The 21,396-nt window shown below is 45.3% G+C and overlaps 1 protein-coding gene across 4 annotated transcripts in view; it reads left to right on the top strand.

Annotated features, from left to right (window-relative positions):
- Positions 1–21,396, top strand: part of Klf7 (Kruppel like factor 7) — an 87,559-nt gene that overhangs the window by 44,325 nt on the left and 21,838 nt on the right. The gene's annotated exons all lie outside the window — the stretch shown is intronic.

Consider the following 21,396-nt stretch of genomic DNA (forward strand, 5'->3'; position numbering starts at 1 on the left):
GCTGTGTGTGTGGGAAGGGTAGTGTTGGGGGAGGAGTCTGTATATTTCACTCAGGATCCCTGTGCTGATTCCAAGGAATCGTATTGGTCTTTGGGGTAGTGGGGTCATTGGGAAGTGAGGGGTTCATACAGAAGAGAGGGCGATTGTCATTTCCTTTAAAAAAGCTGTCTTTGTTTTCAGTTTGGGGGTTGGAGCTTGAGGTGATGTCTCTTCTTGGTCAGCTAAAGTGCCACGAGGAATAGTTAGTGGGATTGGTGGTTTGTAAGTGGGTCACTAACAGTACCACTTGTATGGTTTTGGTGTGCTGCTTAGGGAGAATCCCCAAAGGTGTAAGAGAGTAAGAATGTTCTCAAAGTAGGTGATGGCCTGTGAGGTAAGAGAAGTTCCTGGGGCCAGATAGGTTGTGCAGGCCTTTCAATCCCAGCACTCAGGAGGCAGAGACTAGTGGATCTCGATGAGTTCTAGGCCAGTCTGGTCTAGATAACTTGAGTACCAGCCTAGTCGGGGCTACATAGTAAGACGCGGTCTAAATACACAACCAAGCAACCCAACAACAATATAGCTCTGAAGATCTCTCTGAGCTCTGATGTTCAGGCAGTCCGTGTGATGTCTTTGTGTGACCATAAACAGTTTTCCTGAAGGAAAAGACATACAGTGTGAGGAGAAGCCACCAGTGTGAACCTCTCATGAAATGAAGATGACTAGCGTTGGTTCCTATGTCCTGACTTAGGCGTGCACTTACAGGACTAAGCTGGAAGCACCATGTGGCCCTTGCTGGGTTTCTGGAATGGTCTCCCTAACATAGCTTTTGGATCTCACGGCCTAGCTTTAGATTCCTATCAGAATCTGAGCTCAAGTTCTCCAGTTCCAGACACTAAAGCCAATGCTTCCTTCTGTTTTCGGTCCTTCCCCTCTCTTGGATACTATTGGAAATCACTTTAATTTTTACTTCTTTCTTTGCTGGGTCAGGGAAGAAAGTAATGACAAGATGCAACAGTACTCCCAGGCTGCAGAACAAAACTCACTCCTCTCCCCCTAGGAAACCAAAGAAAGTAAAATGAAGCGAGAACGTTGCGATAGGCCAGGTGGTGAAATGCACGGCTGTAGCTAGCTACCTTTCCAAACATTTGACACTAACCAGGTTACCTCTTGTGTAGAAGCTGGGCACCTTCAAGGAACAGAGACTTGGGGAGTGGGGGCGGGGGGCAATCTGGAGCATTCTTTCTTTCCACACTGTGACCCCAGCAGAGGTAATTGAAGGGTAACTGTGATGACTGGTGCATTATTTGGGCATTTGTTCTTTGAAAATGGCTACTCACAGTGAGTACCAAGATGGAGCTTGTTGTGCACAGCCCCTGCAGCCGCTTACTTTGTGATGGACCTAAGTTCCCTCACCACAGGAAATTTACTGAAGCGGTCAGTGTGCGGTATGAGCAAGGCAGTATTGGATAGCAGTTGAGCAGTATAGTCAAGTCCACTGGGGTTTGTGTTCTGCCTTTACTAATTCCTAGACTTATGACCTGTATACATTGTCTTCTCTGGGCCCCATCTCCCCATCTGTAAAGAAGGGTGAGTGCGTCCGCATCAGAGTTAGTTTCCAAGATTGACTGTGCCATTTACTTGGCAGACAATAATAGCTCATTAACAGTTGTAGTGGAGTTGTTTTGTTATTATTACTATTGCGGTGATTTGAGTTATTTATTCTGTTGGTCTTGACATTGGTTATTGGTAAATGAGTGAAACAGCTTTATGTAAACTAGAAATAAGTTGATTAGCTAGAGCTGAAGAAAGATTGAGTATCCTCAGCCACAAATCCAAAATGTTTCAAACTCCAAAACTCTTTTTTGGTGTGTATGTATGTGTGTTTGTGGCGGTTGTGGGTATGTGACATACATGCTTCCATGCCAGAAGTCAGCATTCAGTGCCTCCCTCAGGCTCTTCTCCCTCTCAGTTTTTGAGATGGGGTCTGTTACTGAACATGCAGCTCACTGATTGGCTAAGCTAGCTGGCCAGTGACCACTCAGGATCCTCCTGTCTCCACTTCTCCAGCTCTGGGATTACAGCCCACACTTGATATCTATCTATCTATCTATCTATCTATCTATCTATCTATCTATCTATCTATCAATCTCTCTAAAAATAGATTCTTTTCTCATACAATACATCTTGATCAAAGTTTCCCACCCTTCTACTCCTTCCAGCTCCCCTGACACCTCCCCTCTCCCTCAGATCCACTCCCCTCTTCGTTTCCCTTCAGAAAGGAAAAGCCTCCAGGAGACAACAACCCCACACAACAAAACAAGATACAATCAGACAAGGCAAAAACACTCATATTGAGGCTGGACAAGCCAACCCAATAGGAGGAAAAGAGTCCCAAGAGCAGGCAGAAGAGTCAGAGACACACCAGCTCCCACTGTTAGGAATTCCACAAAAACACCACGCTAACAGTTACAGCATATATGCAGAGGGCCTGGTGTAGATCCATGCAGGTCTGTGCTTGCCTCTTCGGTCTTTGTGAGCCCCTATGAGCCCTGCTTAATTGATTCGGCAGGCCATGTTCTCCTGGTGTCCTACGTCCCCTTCCCTACAATCTTTCTTCCCCTTCTGAGCTCTGAGGAGAGGGACACCATGGAGACCTCTTATTTAGACTCTCTCTACATAATGTCTGGCTGTGGATCTCTGCATCCTCTCCGATCTGTTGCCAGAGGAAGCTCTCTGGATGATGACTGCTGGACAAGGCGCTGATGTATGAGTATAGCCTAACATCATTAGGAATCATTTCATTGATTTGTTTGTTTGTTTGTTTTATGTAGGTGCTGAAGATCTGAACCCAGATCCTCAGGCTTATGTGGAAAGTGTTTGGCCAACTTGAGTCATCTGTGCAGACCTTCTGCGATTTTTTTTTTTTTTTTTTTTGAGATCCCCATTTGACACCACAAGTAGATAATTCCATGCCTGGCTTTTTACACAAACCACGGTCGAAATGCAGGCCAGCTAACAACGATTTGAAGGATTCCCTTCACGCTATGTGTCTACGAGACATAAGCGATTTGTTTCTTTTCCACTTGAGCCTTCTACCCAAGACTTTTCACTATGTGCGTGCATGTTTTCCAGGATCAGAAAGTACAAAGTCTGGGACACTTGTGCACCCAGGCATTTCGGAAGGATATTCAGCATGCAGTCAAGTGACTCCCGTGGCTGATTGGTGGGGGAGGAGGGATGATGCCATTAGACACCAGGGTGCAGGGTTAAGCTGGCCCTGTAGGCTCTAGCCTGGGGAAGTTGGCAGTGACGTAGACTATGGCTTTCCTCAGACAGCAAGGGAAGCAGTCACCCTCTATCCTCAGAAGTGTGCTACGTCTAGACTATCCTGGAAGATGAACCTGGAGGGACCAGAGAGGGTGCTGAAAAAAAAAAAGAGAGAAGTAGGTGGGAAGAGGAAGGGAGGAGAGGGATGGAGGATGGGAGAGGGAGTATGAATTAATTTGGATTAAATGGATGGGAATTAGAAGTATTTATTTGGAATTGGTGTGAATGGGGCACATGGGGAACTGAAAATGAAGGTGATAATTTATGTGGTGTGGATGAACTAAGAGTAATGAGAAAAGCATGAAGGGTAAAATCAGACTAAGTGCCTCTGTATAAAGGAAATGGGCTGGGGAAAGCTTAGGGGCGAAGGGATGAAGGGAAGAGACGTGGAGGAGCAGTGGGGAGTGGGTTGGGAGAGGGTCTACTTGCTGATAGCAGGAGCGCAGTGTGGAGAGCGCTAACCAGATGATGAGATGGAGTGTTTGCAAATGGGCCGTGGATGGATCCAGGCAAGCTATTCACGGATAAGATTCACTTCAAGTCAGTGGAAATATTTCTTATTTTTCTGGTGTGTGGGGATAGAAAAAGAAAGGCCATAAGGAAAGGATCCCAGAGAAAGGCGAGAGATTGGCATTTTGTTCTCCCGAGTTATATATATTTGCCATATCTCTTTTATATGGTAATATGTTGCAAAGGAGACACAGTCGCAAAATGAAATGAAGTAAAATAAAATGTGTGAGCCTCTGTCTCCTCCACATAAAGACGATACATTGTTGGTGACGTGGATTCGCTCGCTCGCATTGAGCAAGTTCTAAAATGTTATTCATTTAGTCTTTATATAGATGGGATTTACGAGGCTGGAAAAGACATGCACTTTTTTTTTCTTTCTTTCTTCTGTGACTGTTTTTGAAGATGCTGAATCCTACAAAACTTTTTGGCCCAGAGAATATCGAGCAATGGGGTGTTTTTTTTCTTTTCTTTTCTTTTCTTTTCTTTTCTTTTCTTTTCTTTTCTTTTCTTTTCTTTTCTTTTCTTTTCTTTTCCTTTCCTTTCTCTCCCTCCCTCCCTCCCTCCCTTCCTTCCTTCCTTCCTTTCTTTCTCTTTGTAACAGATGTTCAAGTTGGTAACTTGAGCACACATACTGTTTTCTAAAGGAGAAGGTAGAGATGGGGGATCCGGGGTGGAGGGGCAAGATGGTGAGGCAGAAAACTGGGCGACAGGAACCCTGAGGAGATTGATCCCAGTGAAGGGAGGAACCCTGAGGAGATGGATCCCAGTGAAGGGAGGAACCCTGAGGAGATGGATCCCAGTGAAGGGAGGAACCCTGAGGTGATGGATCCCAGTGAAGGGAGGAACCCTGAAGAGATGGATCCCAGTGAAAGGAGGTGTGTTGGAGTTGACATGTCCTTTACTCACATTTTCAGGAGACATGCCATCGCACACCTCTGACACCCCCCTTCTGATCCAGGTTACGGTTTTTCTCAGTCATTGACTTGCTATGATCACAGTTTTCTTCATCCATCTGCCTACACGTAGCTGAATTATCCTTCCCTTTTGAAACCAGGAGAATGCTCACTCCCAATGTTTAAGAAAAACCTCTCCATTATGCTCATTTTCAGCAACACACGGTTTCTTCAGACGTGAGCAGCTTTCCGCCCAGACACAAGGCTGTTTTCTCCATCGTGTCTTGGTCTCTTCTCAGGAGAAAGATGGCGGAGGTGGAAATGGAGCCGTGTCCTTGAAAAGGCCTTTCTTGTTTGGCGATTCCTAGAAAAGCATGTCCACAATCATAATATTAAGAGTGAGTTGGGCAAGGTCAGGACAGAGGTCAGCCATTAAATCTTGGGTTCAGGCTCATTCCAGAGGGAGAAATGAGGGAGCCTGCTCTCTTGGGGGGGCCCCTTGGGGAATTCTTTCTGTGGGATGGGGTGCTCCAGCAGGTAACGTGCAGGAGGGCATAGGTTTTACATTGAGGAGTGTAACAGGATACTTTCCAGCTAGCGGAACACAAGGGTGAAGTTTGCTTTAGCATTGAAGTCTGCTTTGGGGCAGTTTTAATTGAAATCGAGGTGATATAGTTTATTTTCAAATGAACAGATGAATAAAAATATTTCACACAGAGGGACGAGCGTGGGTGTTTGGGAGGTAAACAGAAGTGATTATAAAATACACATAGTGAAAGTTCTTCAAAATTTGAGTGTAATTTGTTGATTTTACTTGTTCAGCAGACACTTTAAAAGTACTGCTGTATGCCAGGCATCGTTTACATCCTTAACAAATGTGATCCCTTCAGTTCTCATGTTAAATGGCTTGGGTACCGTCTTGTTTTACATATGAGGAAATGAAGTGACTCAGGGAGGTCAGATAATTTTCCCGGCATCACACAGCTCATGGATGCTTAGGCAAGGATTCGAATCGAGCAACAGTGCTCAGGTCTGAGATCTTAACTTCCATGTTCAAACTAATGACAGAGGCAAGTAAGGTTTTTTTCATAATCTATTTTGTTGTCGGTGTTGTTTTGTTTTTCAAGACCGGTTTTCTCTGTGTAACAGCTCTGGCTGTCCTGGAACTCTCTTTGTAGACCAGGCTGACCTTGAACTCACAGAGACCGGTTTGCTGTGCCTCCCAAGTGCTGGGATTAAAGGCATGTGCCACCACCACCCGGCTCATAGTCTATTCTTAAGAGGAAAAGGAAAACACAGTTTAAATATAGATGGACAATGAAAACTTCTGTAAATAGTTACAAATTGGGAGCACCTTAAATATACTCTCTTTAGGCACCTGGGACTCAGAACAAGGAAATAACAAAGCTAGCTACTATTATTCTGGTCATTACCATCTTCAGCTTGAGGATGAAGGAGAGACTTGCTTGCAGATGTTCCAGTTTATGTGTTAAAATGACAAATATTAATCACTATCCCGGTGGGATAAGAAGGACAAGGAATATCACACATAGGGGAAGCTGAGATCCAGGAAGGTAAAAATGGCTTAGTCTAGACCATGTAATCCCTCCACTGGCGGAATTACAGCTTGATCCACATCTCCTTCCTGTCCTGTGGGTTTTCATCCTTTGTACCAGGTTGTCTTGCTTCCTCCCTAATCTGTTCTTCTGCCGTCCCTCAAATGGGCCTTCCGTGCTGACGTTACTTGCTGTCACCGTGGCCGTGACCGTTGTAGGAGGGAAGAGTGTATTTCGGCTCACGGTTTCAGGGCACAGTCCGTCATGGCTGGAAGATGGTGGCAGGCAGGTGAGATGACTGGTCCTGTTTGGGACTGCAGTGCGAAGTCGAGAGAAGTGAGTTTGGATTCTTGTACTTTTTTTCCCCCGCCCTACCCCCCCCCTTTTTTTTTTTAATTCAGCCTGGCACTGCAGAGCAGAGAGTGGGGCTCCCCACCTGTTGGACATCTAGAAAATGCCCCCACAGACACACTAGGAGCTTTTTACCCTGAGGTAACTCTAAATCCCGTAACTTCACTGCCACATTGCCCACAGGTGAAGACCCCGTGCCCCTGAATGACCATCTGAGAGCAGGGAAGGCCGTTCTGAGGAGTCTGAAGAGAGAACGGGCATTGAATGAGAGCAAGGGCTTTCATCAATGGGGGGGGGGCGGGGGAGGCAGCATGGAAGACTCCCAGTTAAGAAGTCACTTTCCCCTTTTTGGATGGGTGTTTAGTGATGCTGTTCATGTTTTTAAATGACGGGAATGTGATAGTACACTAATTTATATAAATAGAAGACCCAATTCAAGGTCAGGCCTGTCAGTGGGGTAAAATTAAATACCTCAGCATCAAACTGTAGGGGGTCTATTGGCTCACTTTCAACGTCCTCGGTGCCTTAGACAGGGCTCCTTTGAATTTATACAATAGCAACTGAAATGGGGACAATTTAAAGACATTAAAGGGGCCTTTAAGATGCTAAGACACATGGCTGCTAATGACGTTTATCCATGTGTTGAGGCGGAAACTCATTAGGCCTCAATTATGGGATGGGAAGTAGAATAAGGGTTAAGCGCTCAGTTCACAAGGTGGGGGGGGAGTTTAATAGTCTGGGTTTAGCCTGCTCAGGAGCTGGAAAAGAAGATGTATGTAGGAGACAATTGATGGGAGAATTTTAGAGATTCGGAGGAATCTAGACTTCACCACATGATAAGCTCATAATATGGAAGCTCTAAACATTTATGAAGATAAATTTATCTAAACACATGTTGGGTAGAATGGTTTAAACTCAGCATATACACAATAAGCACATTAATTTTATCATTATAGTATAGTAATAAATATAGGCTTTGTGGGACGCCTATTCCAGATGTCCTTTTAATGGATAATTGGTGTTCACACAGTAAATAAGTATGTGAAAATAAAAGAACTGAGAAGAAAGAAACATGAAATTAATCAGTATTTTATTGCTCTACTAGAAGCTCTTCCTTGCCCCATCTCTGAGAACATGTTTCTTCTGGAACAAAAGCCTAAAATGGGGTTTCGTAACAGTGTTCCATTGGAACCTCTTCTCATGAGAGAGTGCAGCCGGGACAGTGATAGGGGGTCTTCTGTTATGGAAAGCATATTCATAGCCGTAGTGATCACAGTCATCCTGTGTAGACAGATGTCAGGCTTGAGGGACAGGAAGTGGAGCTTTGTAAGGAGTAGAGGTTGAAGGATAAGGTGCCCTCAGGAGAACTTGCTGGAAGTAGACAAGAGATTTTATGTCTCCTGAAGTGGAGTAGTCATGGAGTTGATTATGTTTGCATTGGGGACAAGAATTGAGCAATTAAAATCAATCAAAGGACGACAACAAATAACTTGGATGTGGTCCTTTTCTAAAAAGTGAAAAGATGACAGATAAAACCAATCCCTGTAAAACATGTCTTTGAGGGGATATGTGTGCACGTGTGCACAGGTGCACGTACACATGTGCAGAGGCCACAGGACCACCTCAGGAAGCTGTCTACCTTGTCTTTTGAGACAGGATCTCTCACGGTGACTTGAGGCAGGCTGATGGGACCAGGCTGGCCAGTGGGCCCCATCTTCCCATCTCTTCTTCCCCAGTGCTGAGGTTTCAAGTGCACCCCACCACAGCCAGCTTTTTTGTGGGTACTGGGATGGAACTCAGGGCATAAAGATTACATAACAAGCACTAAGCTGACTTACCCCCAGCTCTTGCAGGTTTTTTTTTTTAAAGTTACTGTTTTTGTTTATTTAGCAACAAGAAATATACGTATGTAGTATTCTCATAGTAGTTGGCCCCTTCCTTTTCTTCATCCCTTCCTGCCTCCTCACTGGTCCAATGTATACCCGTATATTCTCTTCTACTTCCGTGTGTGTGCGCGTGTGTGTGTGTGTGTGTGTGTGTGTGTGTGTGTGTGTGTCTGTCTGTCTGTCTGTCTGTCTGTCTCTGTCCGTGTGTAGCTCTCTCTGTCTCTCTGCATATGTCTCTCTCAGTCTCTGTGTGTGTCTGTGTATGTGTGTGTGTCTCTGTCTCTGTCTGTCTCTTTCTCTCTCTCTCTCTCTCTCTCTCTCTGTGTGTGTGTGTGTGTGTGTGTGTGTGTGTCTAGAGTCTGCATGAGTGACTTCCTTCTTCCGATTACCTTGGGTTGTTCACCCATTCATTCCTTAGACCTCTTCCCCTGTGCCAAGCAAGTCCTTCTCCATTTCCTGTCACGTGTGTATTCATACTTACGTCTGGGTTCCACATCTGAGGGAAAACCTGCAGCATCTGTCTGAGTCAGGTTTATTTCATTCTGTTTAGTAAGTTTGAATCTAGTGGAAGTTACAGGTGAAACCTTGACAGTGCATCACTAGGAAACCAGCTTTTCATATACAGCACTTCGGAGGCGCCAATGGAATCGCTTGGGAATCTGGGCTGCTCTGCTGAGGAAACACATACCAGAGGGAGAGAGTTGACCCTTCCCAGCAGGCAGTTCCTGTTGCTACCCTAATGGGGGCATACTGAGGGCCCTGGGTGATCTGGTTTCTTCAAATCCCAATTCCTTTCTTCTTCATTCCCTACCCAGACACCTGAGGCGAAGACCTCAGTCCCCTTCTCCAATTACTTTCGTAGCCTTCTTTAAATTAGGATCCAGTAGCAGGAATAAGGTTGACTGGTGACTTACATGTAGCTGAGTATAACAGGATGATTTCTTCTTTTAATTTAAAGAATTCTCAATTATGGACGATTATAGAATTTTCAGTCTTTAAGAAGGTCAGGAGAGCCGGGCGGTGGTGGAGCACGCCTTTAATCCCAGCACTCGGGAGGCAGAGGCAGGCGGATCTCTGTGAGTTCGAGGCCAGCCTGGACTACCAAGTGAGTCCCAGGAAAGGCGCAAAGCTACACAGAGAAACCCTGTCTCAAAAAACCAAAAAAAAAAAAAAAAAAAAAAAAAAAAGAAGGTCAGGAGACATGACAGAAATGACTCCATCCCTGCATCTTCCTCTCTGGCTTCTCTGGCTTCCTAAGACTAGCTCCTCGCCAGCCTTATATACAAAAATATATGGACATGACAGTTACCATATTAAATGTCAGTGCAGACATGACCATTAAAGTAATCAAATGGTAGCCACTTTTTAACATGCTTGTTATTTGCCCCCCCCCCCAGGTGGGAATTACTCCCCATTGTTATATTTCTCAGATACTGTTCTCAGTACTGTGACCTTCGGGTCTTATGCAATGGGTCCCAAACCCCCTGAATCACTTAGGAATGCATATAGTGACAAGAACTATAGCATGGTTTATTCTGTATTTTCTGTTGCCTTACCTCTTCCAGCACAGTTAAGGCTTATGGAGGAAGTTGGCTAGGGATTGACCCAGAATTGGACCCCATAAGCCTGCAGGGAAAGGAAGATCAAGGAATTATCTATCCCGTTGCCCGTTCCTCAGGAAGCTTAGATCCAGCCTTGCTCTAAGCCCCGCCTCCTTGGTAGGCCCTCTCCCCTTGTGCCCTTGTAGTTTCTCCTTTCTGCCCTCCAGAATTGAATCTGCACTCAAGTGAGATCTCTTTTGTTTGCGTTTTCAAAATAAAGTGCCTTTATAATTTGGACCGCTTTTATGTTATAAACCACCCATTTAGTATCCTAACATATACTTAGGTTTCTTTTGTTATTTTGCCTTCAGAATAAAGCCTCATTTTATCCCCATGATGAACACTAAATATATGGAAATCAGGAAGGTGGCGCATACTGTTTTCAGGAACTTATGTTTCAAAAATTCCCAAGTGTATTAGGATGAAATGGTTCCACCTACTTCACCAGATGAGCTAAAGATAATAAAAGCTGTCAGTCTCTTTGTTATATCCAAGAAGGTGGACGCTTTCTCCCAACTCTCTTGCCTACTTAGGTGTGCCATGCTTTATGGCATCGTCTTCTGGGTCCATCGTTTCCATAGCCGGGGAGTCTGGAAGAAAGACTATGCGTTGTTCTTATAGCTGAGCCATTGTCAAAGGAGGAAGAGCCTAGGATTCTGGTGGGTGCCCTGAGAAAAGTAAAACGACCAGTGTTTGCTAATAAACAGAACACAAGGCAAAGGTTCACCCTCGCATATATTCCACTGAATATCAACGTCGAGTATAGCTGGAAATATATTTTAGAATAGCTGCAGGAAAGTCCTATTTAAAAGTTTTCTGTCTTCATTTTGTGTGTTCATGGAGTTTGATGTCACCTTAGTGGGATTCATTGCTTGGTTATGAACTGATAACATGGAGACGGTAGCTTCCTTACAATGGGACACACAGCAGCCCTCACTTGCACTTGACTTGTAGGACGGAAATAATGATTGCTGATATTGAATTCTCAATTGCTCATGAGCCTGTGGAAGCTAGTATTGGTATTTTAGAAAGAGCAACAAAAGATACATCTCCCTTCTCTGATACAGGTAATAAGACATTTTATGTGCCTAGTGTTCAGGAGAGCATCAGAAAATCAATATGAATAAATTCAAGCACACAGAGGATCCAACCTATTTGAAGATGCAGAGCATAGCCAATGGTAGTATGTATTAGAAAGACTTTGGTTTCACTCATTTGCAAACGCTTGCACAAAAGGTTTCATAGGTTCCCGAGACGTTTAGGCAGAGTGAGTATTGCTGGCTTTTCTTTTTCTTCATTCTTTATTGTTGTTGTTTAGTGTTTCAAGGCTTACAGCTAAACTGAATTTGAAACTAAATACTGTCATTACAGAAGATTTTTTTTCTGAGTTCTTCCAATTTCTCTGGGGACAAAATAATGGTTGCTTGAAGCAGAGGAGAAACAGTAATTAGGGCAAATAGTAATACTGTGCATGATTGAGGAAAATGTGGGGTGGGGGAGAGGATTCAACAGACAGACTTGTACAGCTTGTTACTAGGAAACCACATCAGCATTAAATACAGTGTGCTAATTGGCTATCCTGTTTCTGCCTGGGTACCAGCCTGGGCCTGCTACACAGCTGTTTCTGCTCCTTCTGGTTGCTAGGTAACTGCATCATTTCCCTCCCCCCCTCCCCCTTTGTATTCTGGAGGGTAATTGGCTACTTCTGCTCCTGGTGTTGCTGCTGGGTACCAGTCTGGGCCTGCTGCTCTGCTGTTTTCCAGAGGGATTTCGTGGGGGAGGGGAGCAAAGGAGAGAGGAAGCGATGCTGGCAATTAATGGAGCGTAAGTGCAAATTCTACACAATGTCTGGCACCTGCGTCCCCTCGTCCTGCTTTCTCCACTAAACCCTTCAGCTCTGAAAAACACATTAGGCTCTTGAAGTCTTTCCTTTCTCTGCATGCCTTATGAGTACGGTTTAAAAGAAATAAGGCATTTAAAGACCAATCACATAAATGATAGATTGGGTCTTCTTATGAGGGGAAAAAAAAAAAAAAACAAAACACAAAACCTGGCAGAGCATTACACACTGGCATCGGATACAGGCACCAGCAGAATCTGCACAAACATTGAAATCACTGTCACTGACAGAGCAGCGGCTTAAGCGTCTCCAGGGCAGTACCACTTTCTCCCTTACACGGACAGACTTCTTTTGTAAGCCTTCTCCTCGATCCACGGGCGTCGGGGCGCACACAGTACAAAACAAAGTAAACCCAAACATAATAGGATTTCTCCTGGTGGTTTTGTTCCCTACAAAGTGGTAGAGGAAGGCTCCTGGACCCTGCTGACTCGGCATTGTGGGTTTTGTTCCTCTGATGTGCGCAGTGCATATCCTGTGCTTAGGGACAGTGTGTTGTTGTAGCCGCAGAGAATTATAATACGTGTCTTGCACAACTTGATCACTCATGACAAATGACCAAATATGAAGCAAAATAAATCTGCAACCAATTCTGGGATTCTTAATAGAAGTTTTTTTTTGTTTTTGTTGTTGTTGTTTTGTTTTTTGTTTTGTTTTTTTTTTTTTTTAAAAAAAAGCAAAAAGTATAATTACAGTTGTCATCACCCGTTCCAGTAGAAGTTTCCATTTCATCATTACTGAAATTCTCACTGGAAGCGTGAGGAGGATTCTTCAGATGGGAAGTCATGCTCCAAGCACATTTCACTTTAAATGCTTGAGAAAGTCTTATGTAAATTGGGGCCCCCTGAAGACACAGCTCTCTCCTCTGGGAAGGGGCTGTTTTATTGAGAAAACTCAGAGCATGTTGTGTGACCGTATGCAGAGCTAGGGAGCAAAGGGGACGCTGACCCTCACGGCTGCGGCCGGCTTCCCATCCTAATGAGATCACCGGGCCCGTTCGGAAGTGCAGCCGAGGAAGAGCCGGATGCAGATGCAGGCCCTTCCACTGTAAGTTAAGATCAGGCTCCGTGAAATCATTTGTTTAACAGGCCTTTAAAACCAGTGGGTGGACTCACATTGGGCTAGGTGGATGGAGAGACTACGGCCTGTCCCTTAGGTCAGTCGCAAGCCAGCTGGCCATTAGTTGCATTCAGTGAGCAAGAGACAAACCTCACCTTCAGAGGGTACCACAAAAACAGGTAGAGTGATATTCCCACTGCATTAAGAGGACCAGTTCTTAATCACTCCTGAGTATTGTGCATTGAAAAGATGCAGCCAGTTGCTCACGTGGCACCACCAGAAGTCAGAACATTCCTTTATTGTTTGACGAGTTTTATATTCCAGTGGAGAGAACATTGTTAGTCATTGTTGGTAGCAAATGGCCAGAATAACATTTTTGTAAGTGTGCGTTGATTGTCCCTGGTTGACTTAAGCAGTATATGAATTAAAAAGTCCCAAGGAGTCCTAAGGGTTTGCCTGGCCCTATTTGTCTTTGTCTGTTACTTGGATATGATAATATGGCCTCACTGTATTTCTGACCAAGGAAGCTCCAAGGGGGGGGGGGTCTTTGAAGTCTTGGGTGATTGTGGTTAGTCCCAGTGACAGGTGGACATCCGTACACACTTCTGAGTTCCCTTTGTACTCTCCGAGAGAACAGATTTACTGTCTTTGGGCATTTCCATTTCTAAACATGCAGGTATCCCATCAAGTATGCTTTGGCGTTTGAAGAAAGGAGGAGAACCACATAGCCTCTTCAACCTTTTCTATTCTCAGTCTTAAAAAACGGGCTTCCTAATTCCCGTGCTTTACAAAGAAAGCTAATGCCTATTCTATCAGGAAAGGCAGTTGGGACATCTGGACAGAGGAGTCTGATCACCTGAAAGGATCAGTGCTAGCTTACAGTGTGCCTTTGTGGGGATCTGAAATGGGCCCCCAGCCTAGGGAGCTTGGGAATAAAGCTCAATTCTTCCCCCTTCAGCCTTTTAGCTGGACACCGTGTGTTTACTGTCTTACACGGTCACCTCCTTACTAGGGTAGTGACCTACCCAGACCCACGTTTCTTCACTCTTAAGCACTGAGGCTAATGAGGGGTCAGCGGGAACATGAAAGTTTGAGGGGAAACTGAGGCTTCCTCTATCTACATGGCTGAAGAGCCCACTGCCTGTGAACTCAAACCTTTGATTCCAGCTGTTTTCCACAAGTGTGAGATCATCAGTTGCTAAATACAGTGGTTCCCAGCTGGGGGAAGGGGTTGCCCTCGGGGGACATCTGGCAAGGTCTGAGGATACATTTCATCTCCCGTCCTGGTGGGGGTGGAGACTGGTAATACTAGCATCTGGTGAATGGCGGCTAAGAGTCTGCTGAATATCCCATGATGCACAGAGCAGCCTCACAGCTGAGGTGGAGAGATAGTTGCCTGTTACAGCCTCCTCGTCATCTGCTCCCCGAGTTGCTATAGACAACTTGAAAAATATTTCCTATCCACTTAAGATCATCATCCAGGCCTTCCCTTCTGTTTAATGGTCTTTGGCAATATGGACCAAATAGATGTATTACATACGTTATTATTTCTGTTGAGACTTGAAACATATGCTGCTTCCACCCCTTAGGAGGTAAAGGAAATCACCCTGTCTGCTAGATGCTTACCTTTCTAGATTAACATTCGCGAACATCATCCATACTGCGTTTGCCGAAGGCTTCTGACCTGTAATAATCTGAGATTTTGCTGAGGCAAAAGATTTGAATTACACGAGCTTCCAGCTTGCTGGAAGTGGGCCTAGCTCATCAGGCTCTGCCCTGCCACGTGGTATTGTCTTTTTATACCTGTCTGCTCGCGTGGCATGCCCACAGGGATTTATGATACCCACTTCCCTGCCATCAAAAAGATGAACTCTCACAATGCAGAAATCAGAGAGATGTATTTCCAGCCCCAAATGTTACTTTTATTGAGGAACCTTTGCATTGTATTTGATTTGCTGCTTTGGTACATTTTCTGTCACTCACTGTTGAGATCTGCAACAGCACCGTAAGGAATATCCTGGAAGTGTTTGGAATTTGTAGAGAGAACCGTGCTATTTCGGATAAAGACTTAAGTGGTGCAATCTAATGCACAAGCACTTTATATGTGCATTTTGTGAGGAGGTGTGAATTATGCATTGGCCCTTTTAGCTGTATTCACATGCATAGAAAATAAGATTGTCAGCCATGCTAGCCCACGATACAATGGACAATATGCTAGTATAATTGTGTGGCACTGTTCTTCTGTTCGGACATAACACTGCTGACAGCATTGCTGTGTTCCATGTGGCCGTGGCCGAGTACGTGACATCTGTGGCTTTCCCATGGATTAGCTTCTCCGTTGCCACTTGGAGGGATTGCCATTAGTGAGCTGGCCTCGTGGGGTCACAGGAAGGGTCATGTTTTGGATCACAGTTGTTATTGGACCTTGGTTTTAGACCCTGTAGGGAATCAGTAATATTTATCCTGATGACCTATAGATGCAATGGCTATTTAACCAGCTCCCCAGAGCAGATGTGCCAAAGAAAGGAGACGCTGAGACATTGTGACTTGGGCTGGCTATGGGGGTGAGAAGGCAATTTGGTGCCAAGTCTGGGGGTGGCTGTTTTTATACTGTTTCATTACCCACGTAAGCCATAATGCCCCTCATATATTCATAGCTTACAAAGCACGCTCTCTCATTCACTCTCTCATTTAACTCTCACCTGCCTCTGCCTATGAGTAAGTTATTCTCCTTCCTTTTTTGTTTCATTTTGTTTGTTTTTAATCCTGGCGTGATCGGACACCAGACGGCCTGGGAATTGAACCCGGGCCCTCTGGAACATCAGTCAGGGCTCTTAACCGCTGGGCCATCTCTCTCCTCTCTGAGTAAGTTATTCTCATACCCATTTTACAGATGAAGCGGACAACAGAAGATGGCTGCATGTCATCCCTGGTGACTGTCGCAGAGCTACTGTTTCCCCCTTCCAGGCCTGTTGTTCCTTGGGGGGACCATGACAACACAGGCTGAGTGCACTTGGTTGTGTTAGGGAAAATCAATGGCGCACTAGTTTTTGTTCTGCTTCATTCACACGCAAGACAACCATCATAAGAGGTACCATCTTGCCCAATGGGATGACAAATTCAGAATAGCTAAGAAAATGGAATGTCTTTATCTATTCGGTCCATGGGAGTTCTGTTCATTAGGGAGTCCTCAGTCTTAGGTGGATATTCCCAGTCGCAAGTTAGTCTGAAAGATGCAAACAAATGTTAAGGTGTAGATTCTTGAAATACTTTCTGATTGAGAATTGGTGTTTGAAAGAACGGTTTCTGTCTGCGCTTTTATTTTCGCCTGTATGGAAAATATGAAATTAGGAATAATTGTGTTTGGTCCCTCCCCTCCCACCCCCACCCCCAGTTTTCTGAGGCTCATTATGGACAAGCTAATTGTCTTCAGAAGAGGAAGCCATGGGAAATACAGGAACTGTGTGTCCACTAATGAGCAAAAGCACTGGCTTGGGCTAGTGTGGACTGTGATCTCTCCTCTGTGTTCAGAGAAAGCACACAGTGAAGAAGAATGGCTGTTCTCTACCACCCTGTTTAAAGGATGTATAGGGACCGCAAAATGATGGGCGCTTACATTGTCTTCTAGAGATCTGAAGGAAACAGAGATACTAACACCAGCAGACAAATTCCTAGAAGGCAAAGGGAACCGCACACATTACCCCTCAGGGCTCACTCTTGTGAGGACTGCGGATTTTCCTTTGTGTGGTCCTCTATTTTCATGAATCATTGTGTTCTCCAATCTATTTCTTCCTTTCATTTTTCTCCCCCCTGCCAAGGAAATAAACTTAAGAAGTCATTGTAACTGGCTTGCCCCACCCCCATCCCCATTTGATAGTAGATTTTAGCTTGTTTGCCGTGTACTGTTAAGCATTTAGAGGACTTTCTAACCCACCTACATCTCCTCATTCCCCAGCCCAGCTGCCACAGGTTTTTTTGTGCGGGTTTTCCTTGGTGTCCCTCCTTCTACCCAAACCAGAATGTTTAATGATCAAAGCCAAGGCCTGGAAAGAATCCTTTTCAGCCAAGGAAAGCCCTGCCATGCGCCCTTCCCACGACTGTCGCCATGTGGCCTGGAAGGGCCACGGGCACAAAGCTTATTAGATCAATTACCGTAGGCTCACTGTTCACCTTTTTTTTTTTTTTTTTTTTTTTTATTTTTGATCTGTAGTGAGACGAATGCAGCAATACTTAAAATTAACTGAAAAGCTTTCGCTCTATTGAGGCGTTAAATCTTTGTATACACAAGCGCATTGTCCAAACACGAGTCCTTTCAGATGTGATGTAGAGTCCAACCACTGAAATGTTGAGTTCCGTGGGTCAAGGGGCCCGTGTTGACATGGTTTGAAAAGTCACCTGACCATTCTTGTGTGAGTCCTGCGGCAAGGAGGGCAGGGAGCCCATGGAGCTCCCGGCCTGATGCCTCGTCACAAAGAAGATCCGGCTGGCATTTGGCAGATAGCTTGCGTGTGACACGTGGGGGTGGAGGCCTGTCCATGAAGCGAGGCTGCTGTATATGGGGGGCCAGTGGGGAGCACTTGGGAGCCATTGGGGCCCAGACAATGAGGCAGCCCGGATGTGTAGAAAACAGCAGTTATAAAATATAAATGTGTTTATTATTTCACTGGGCCCATGCTATATAATTTTACACAGTCATATCTGTGATTTATGGCTGAAAGTCCATATGGAGGGGAAGCTTGCTAATTTATCCAAATTGACAAGGAGGGCTCTGAAGAGGTTCAGAGTGGAAGGAGGAGACGAAGCTGGGAAAATGGTCTCCTGGAACAGCCTTTGAAAGGTGGGGGGCAGGGACTGCTCTGTCAGAGACTCCTTTGTTCATTTATTTTGATAAGCAGAGCTTGGCTTTAATTATTCATGATAATGCTTGCCCTGGAAGGAGCAGGCCTCCGATGTCACGGCAGCCGCAGGCTGGTGTTCGGTTCTCTGTACAGTTAACACTGAAATGCCTGCCCTGCTTCTCTTCGTGAGATTTCCTGTGCTTTCTTCACCTGAGCCCTGAGAACTCGTTTCGTTTACACCCAGCGCCCTCTCTGGGGATTCGTGTTGGCTGGAGCAGGGGGAAAACGTTGAGGTTCTGGAATGTTCTGAACAAATTAGGGAGTCCAGTGGTTCCTTACCTGTGCTAGTCCACTGAATTCTTACAGGGAAGGCAGTCTTTTTCCAGTTCAGGGCCTTGGCTGACTGCATTTAGCAAATGGTCGTTGAGCTGAGCTGACTTTGAAGCCGGCGTATGATTGTGAATCGTGTTCACCTGCAGTGCTGTGCTGCAGTTTCCTAGGAAGGAAATGAAGAAACGGGGTACCAGTAGCAAAGACCCCACCCCTGGCAGCCCAGTGGGTCCCATTTGCTGCACTTTTAGCCTCGTTCCTGGACTTACCGTCAATTACCATCATCATTTCCGGCAGCATTCCAAAGTGGTTCCCGGCTTAGCCAAATCTGTAGCTAGTTGTTCTTCAGAAAGAGAGCACTTTGGAGCAGTGTGTTCTAATTCCACTATCCCCAGGGCATCTCTGATGCATGCTTCTTGAAGGAGAACTTGGTGCAGACTGGCAACAGCAACCTCGGGTTACTTGATAAACCATGAATGTTAGCACTCTAATGCTGTGCCCATCCGCTCTGCACACAGCGAATCCCTGGGAGACAGCCCCGATACACACCCCTCCAACCAATTGCCATGTCTAAGGTCACTGCTAACTATGATTTGTATCTACCCACTTTCCCCAACTCTGCTGCTGTGAATGGAAAAAGTCAATGTTCTCATCACCATCTTCTTTCCCTGGGATGCTTGGAGAGGCTTCTAGAGTCCCTGCCTCTCTTCATCCAAAACCATTGCCTGCTTCCACCCATTCTCTACTGGGTAGTGCGTTACATCTTCAAAGTCAAGTTCTGATGACGTCTGGCCTCCATTGAAAACCTTCCGGTCCCATGCTTTGTTCATAGAGTGAATTCCAAGATGTTAAATGTGGCCATGCTTTTCAATAGAAAGATAATATGGGCATCATATATGTAATTACAATTTTTCTACCACTTCCAATTAAGAAGCAATCGATTGCCCCCAATTAATTAATTCTAATACCGTTTTATTTACTCAATATCTAAAATATAATCTCAGATGCAATCAATATAAAGAATTATTGAGCTGCTTTGTATCCCTTCCCCCATTCCACAGACTGCAGTCCTGTGTGTGTTGCTCACTTTGGGTGCGTGTGCATTCAGATCACTCACCCTGGGAGTGCTCTGGATCTGCTGTGCTGGAGGTTCTCTGGATGGTGCCAGTCTGTAAGCCTGGACAGTCTGGGCCTTGCCTGTTCTCCAGTCACAGTGTGTGTCTCTCTCTGGTGTGGGACAAGGCTTTTTCTGGGGAGATGGAACAACACCACGTCTACTCACCACAGAATAGTGGTCCACCAACTTGGTGAACCAGTGAGTTTTCTTGAGGTTACTTACAAGAACAGAAAGGACAGCTGCATCACCAGAGTGTACCCCTGCAAGGATGACAGCTCACAAAAGCCGGGAACCTGGTGCATACTGCATCGCCTGCAGGCAGCTCAGCAAGTTGGAGAGTATCCTCTCCAGGTGGCCCAGTACATCGAAACCTCTTCCGGTTTCTGCTTCTTGCACACAGATGGTCTGCTCTCAGTCATCTTTGTAGCTTCTCTTGTCTGAGAGTGACCCTCAGCAGTCTTTATTGTTTTTTATTAGGGAGGGGGGCCTAGTGAGTCTGGTCAGTTTTAGGGACTTCCTGAAGCTGTTTGGTGTTGTTTACTTCCCGTCTTAAGGAGCATCCCTGCAGGATGCAGTGTCTCCATCTGGGAAGACACTGCTACCTAACACTCTCCCAGCAGCACACATGCTCCAGTTCCCCGCTTTGCTTAGGCCGGGTGTAGGAGAGGATGTGGCTGGGGAAGGAGAGAGCCTCAGTCCCCGAGAAGGCCTTGTGGGAAATAGTTTCTGGCAAAGTTTACAGCCGTTACAGATATGGGTGAAGAATGAAGGCCTGCTTCGCCATTGGCCTTGTGGCTTCCATTTTGGATTTACCTAGAACTGTTCCAGGTAACAAAGATGGAGAAAGTGAAGGGAGGAACATCAGAAAATACTGATAAAGCTGATGTGCCATCTTGTCTAAGAAAAATGGACTACCTACCTCTACTACTGTCCAATAGCCAGTAGTATTATTCTGAGCACCAAACATGAGGCTTCAGAGGAGGGCTTCTGGTCTTTGCCGGTTACATTCCTTTGTTTCTTCATGGGTTTTTTTTTTTGTTGTTGTTGTTGTTGTTGTTTTGTTTTTTCGGGTTTTTTTTGTTGTTGTTATTGTTGTTTTGTTTTGTTTTTCAAGACAGGGTTTCTCTGTGTAGTTTTGGTTCCTGTCCTGGAACTCTCTCTGTAGACCAGGCTGGCCTCGAACTCACAGAGATCCACCTGGCTCTGCCTCCCGAGTGCTGGGATTAAAGGCGTGAGCCACCGCTGCCCAGCTGCCCAGCTGCCCAGCGTTTCTTCATGGTTTAAAAGAACTACAATATGGCTGCAACTAAGTAGCTCTGTGTTTATAAATGCAGCATTGAGCTTCTGCCGTATGGTCCAAACCCTTTGGTTTTCTAACCAGTGCCGCATCATGTGTTGAAAAGCTGGAATATGGAGGCGCATCTCTACAGAATGAAACACCAGTCTCAGAACTTGAACCTTTGCACAAGTCTCTAGACGTCTTCTCATTTCTCTTGGTACTCCACAATAGACCTGTGAGGTTAATCTAAAGAGGGAATTAACCCCATTTTGTTGAGGAGAGCTGATTCAAAGAGTGCACACATAACTCTCCTAAGAATATGTGGTGCTTCCTAGAGCTGGACTAGAACCCAGGCCTCCTGCTGGAGAGGAGTGTCTGGATACATGCATGTGTATGTGTTTCTGCTGAGTTGTGCTTTCATACAAGATACCTTTTTCTAGAGATGGGCAACATGACTAAAGGGGGAAGAAAGTCTGCTTGAGTGATGGAGTCATGCTGGAGGTCCTGGCCATTTGGACATGTGTCATCTTCATGTGCTTGTCTCTGTCATCATGTGAAGTCATCGGGTTCTAAACAGAGCTCTCGTGTCCAAGATTCAAGCGAGTTGAAGATTACATGTAAGGTTTTCCTTTTCTCTTTTATGAGAAACTTGGATTCTTAGATCTGTTCGAAGAAGTTGTTCAACACATAGACTCATCCTTGTCCTGTGTTCCCTGTCCTTAGAGCTCACATTTTAAGAAATTGCTTGTCCCTGTTAGTTAAGATGGCAC

The sequence above is a fragment of the Peromyscus leucopus genome, chromosome 13, assembly GCF_004664715.2.
Source record: "Peromyscus leucopus breed LL Stock chromosome 13, UCI_PerLeu_2.1, whole genome shotgun sequence".
NCBI classification, from domain to species: domain Eukaryota; kingdom Metazoa; phylum Chordata; class Mammalia; order Rodentia; family Cricetidae; genus Peromyscus; species Peromyscus leucopus.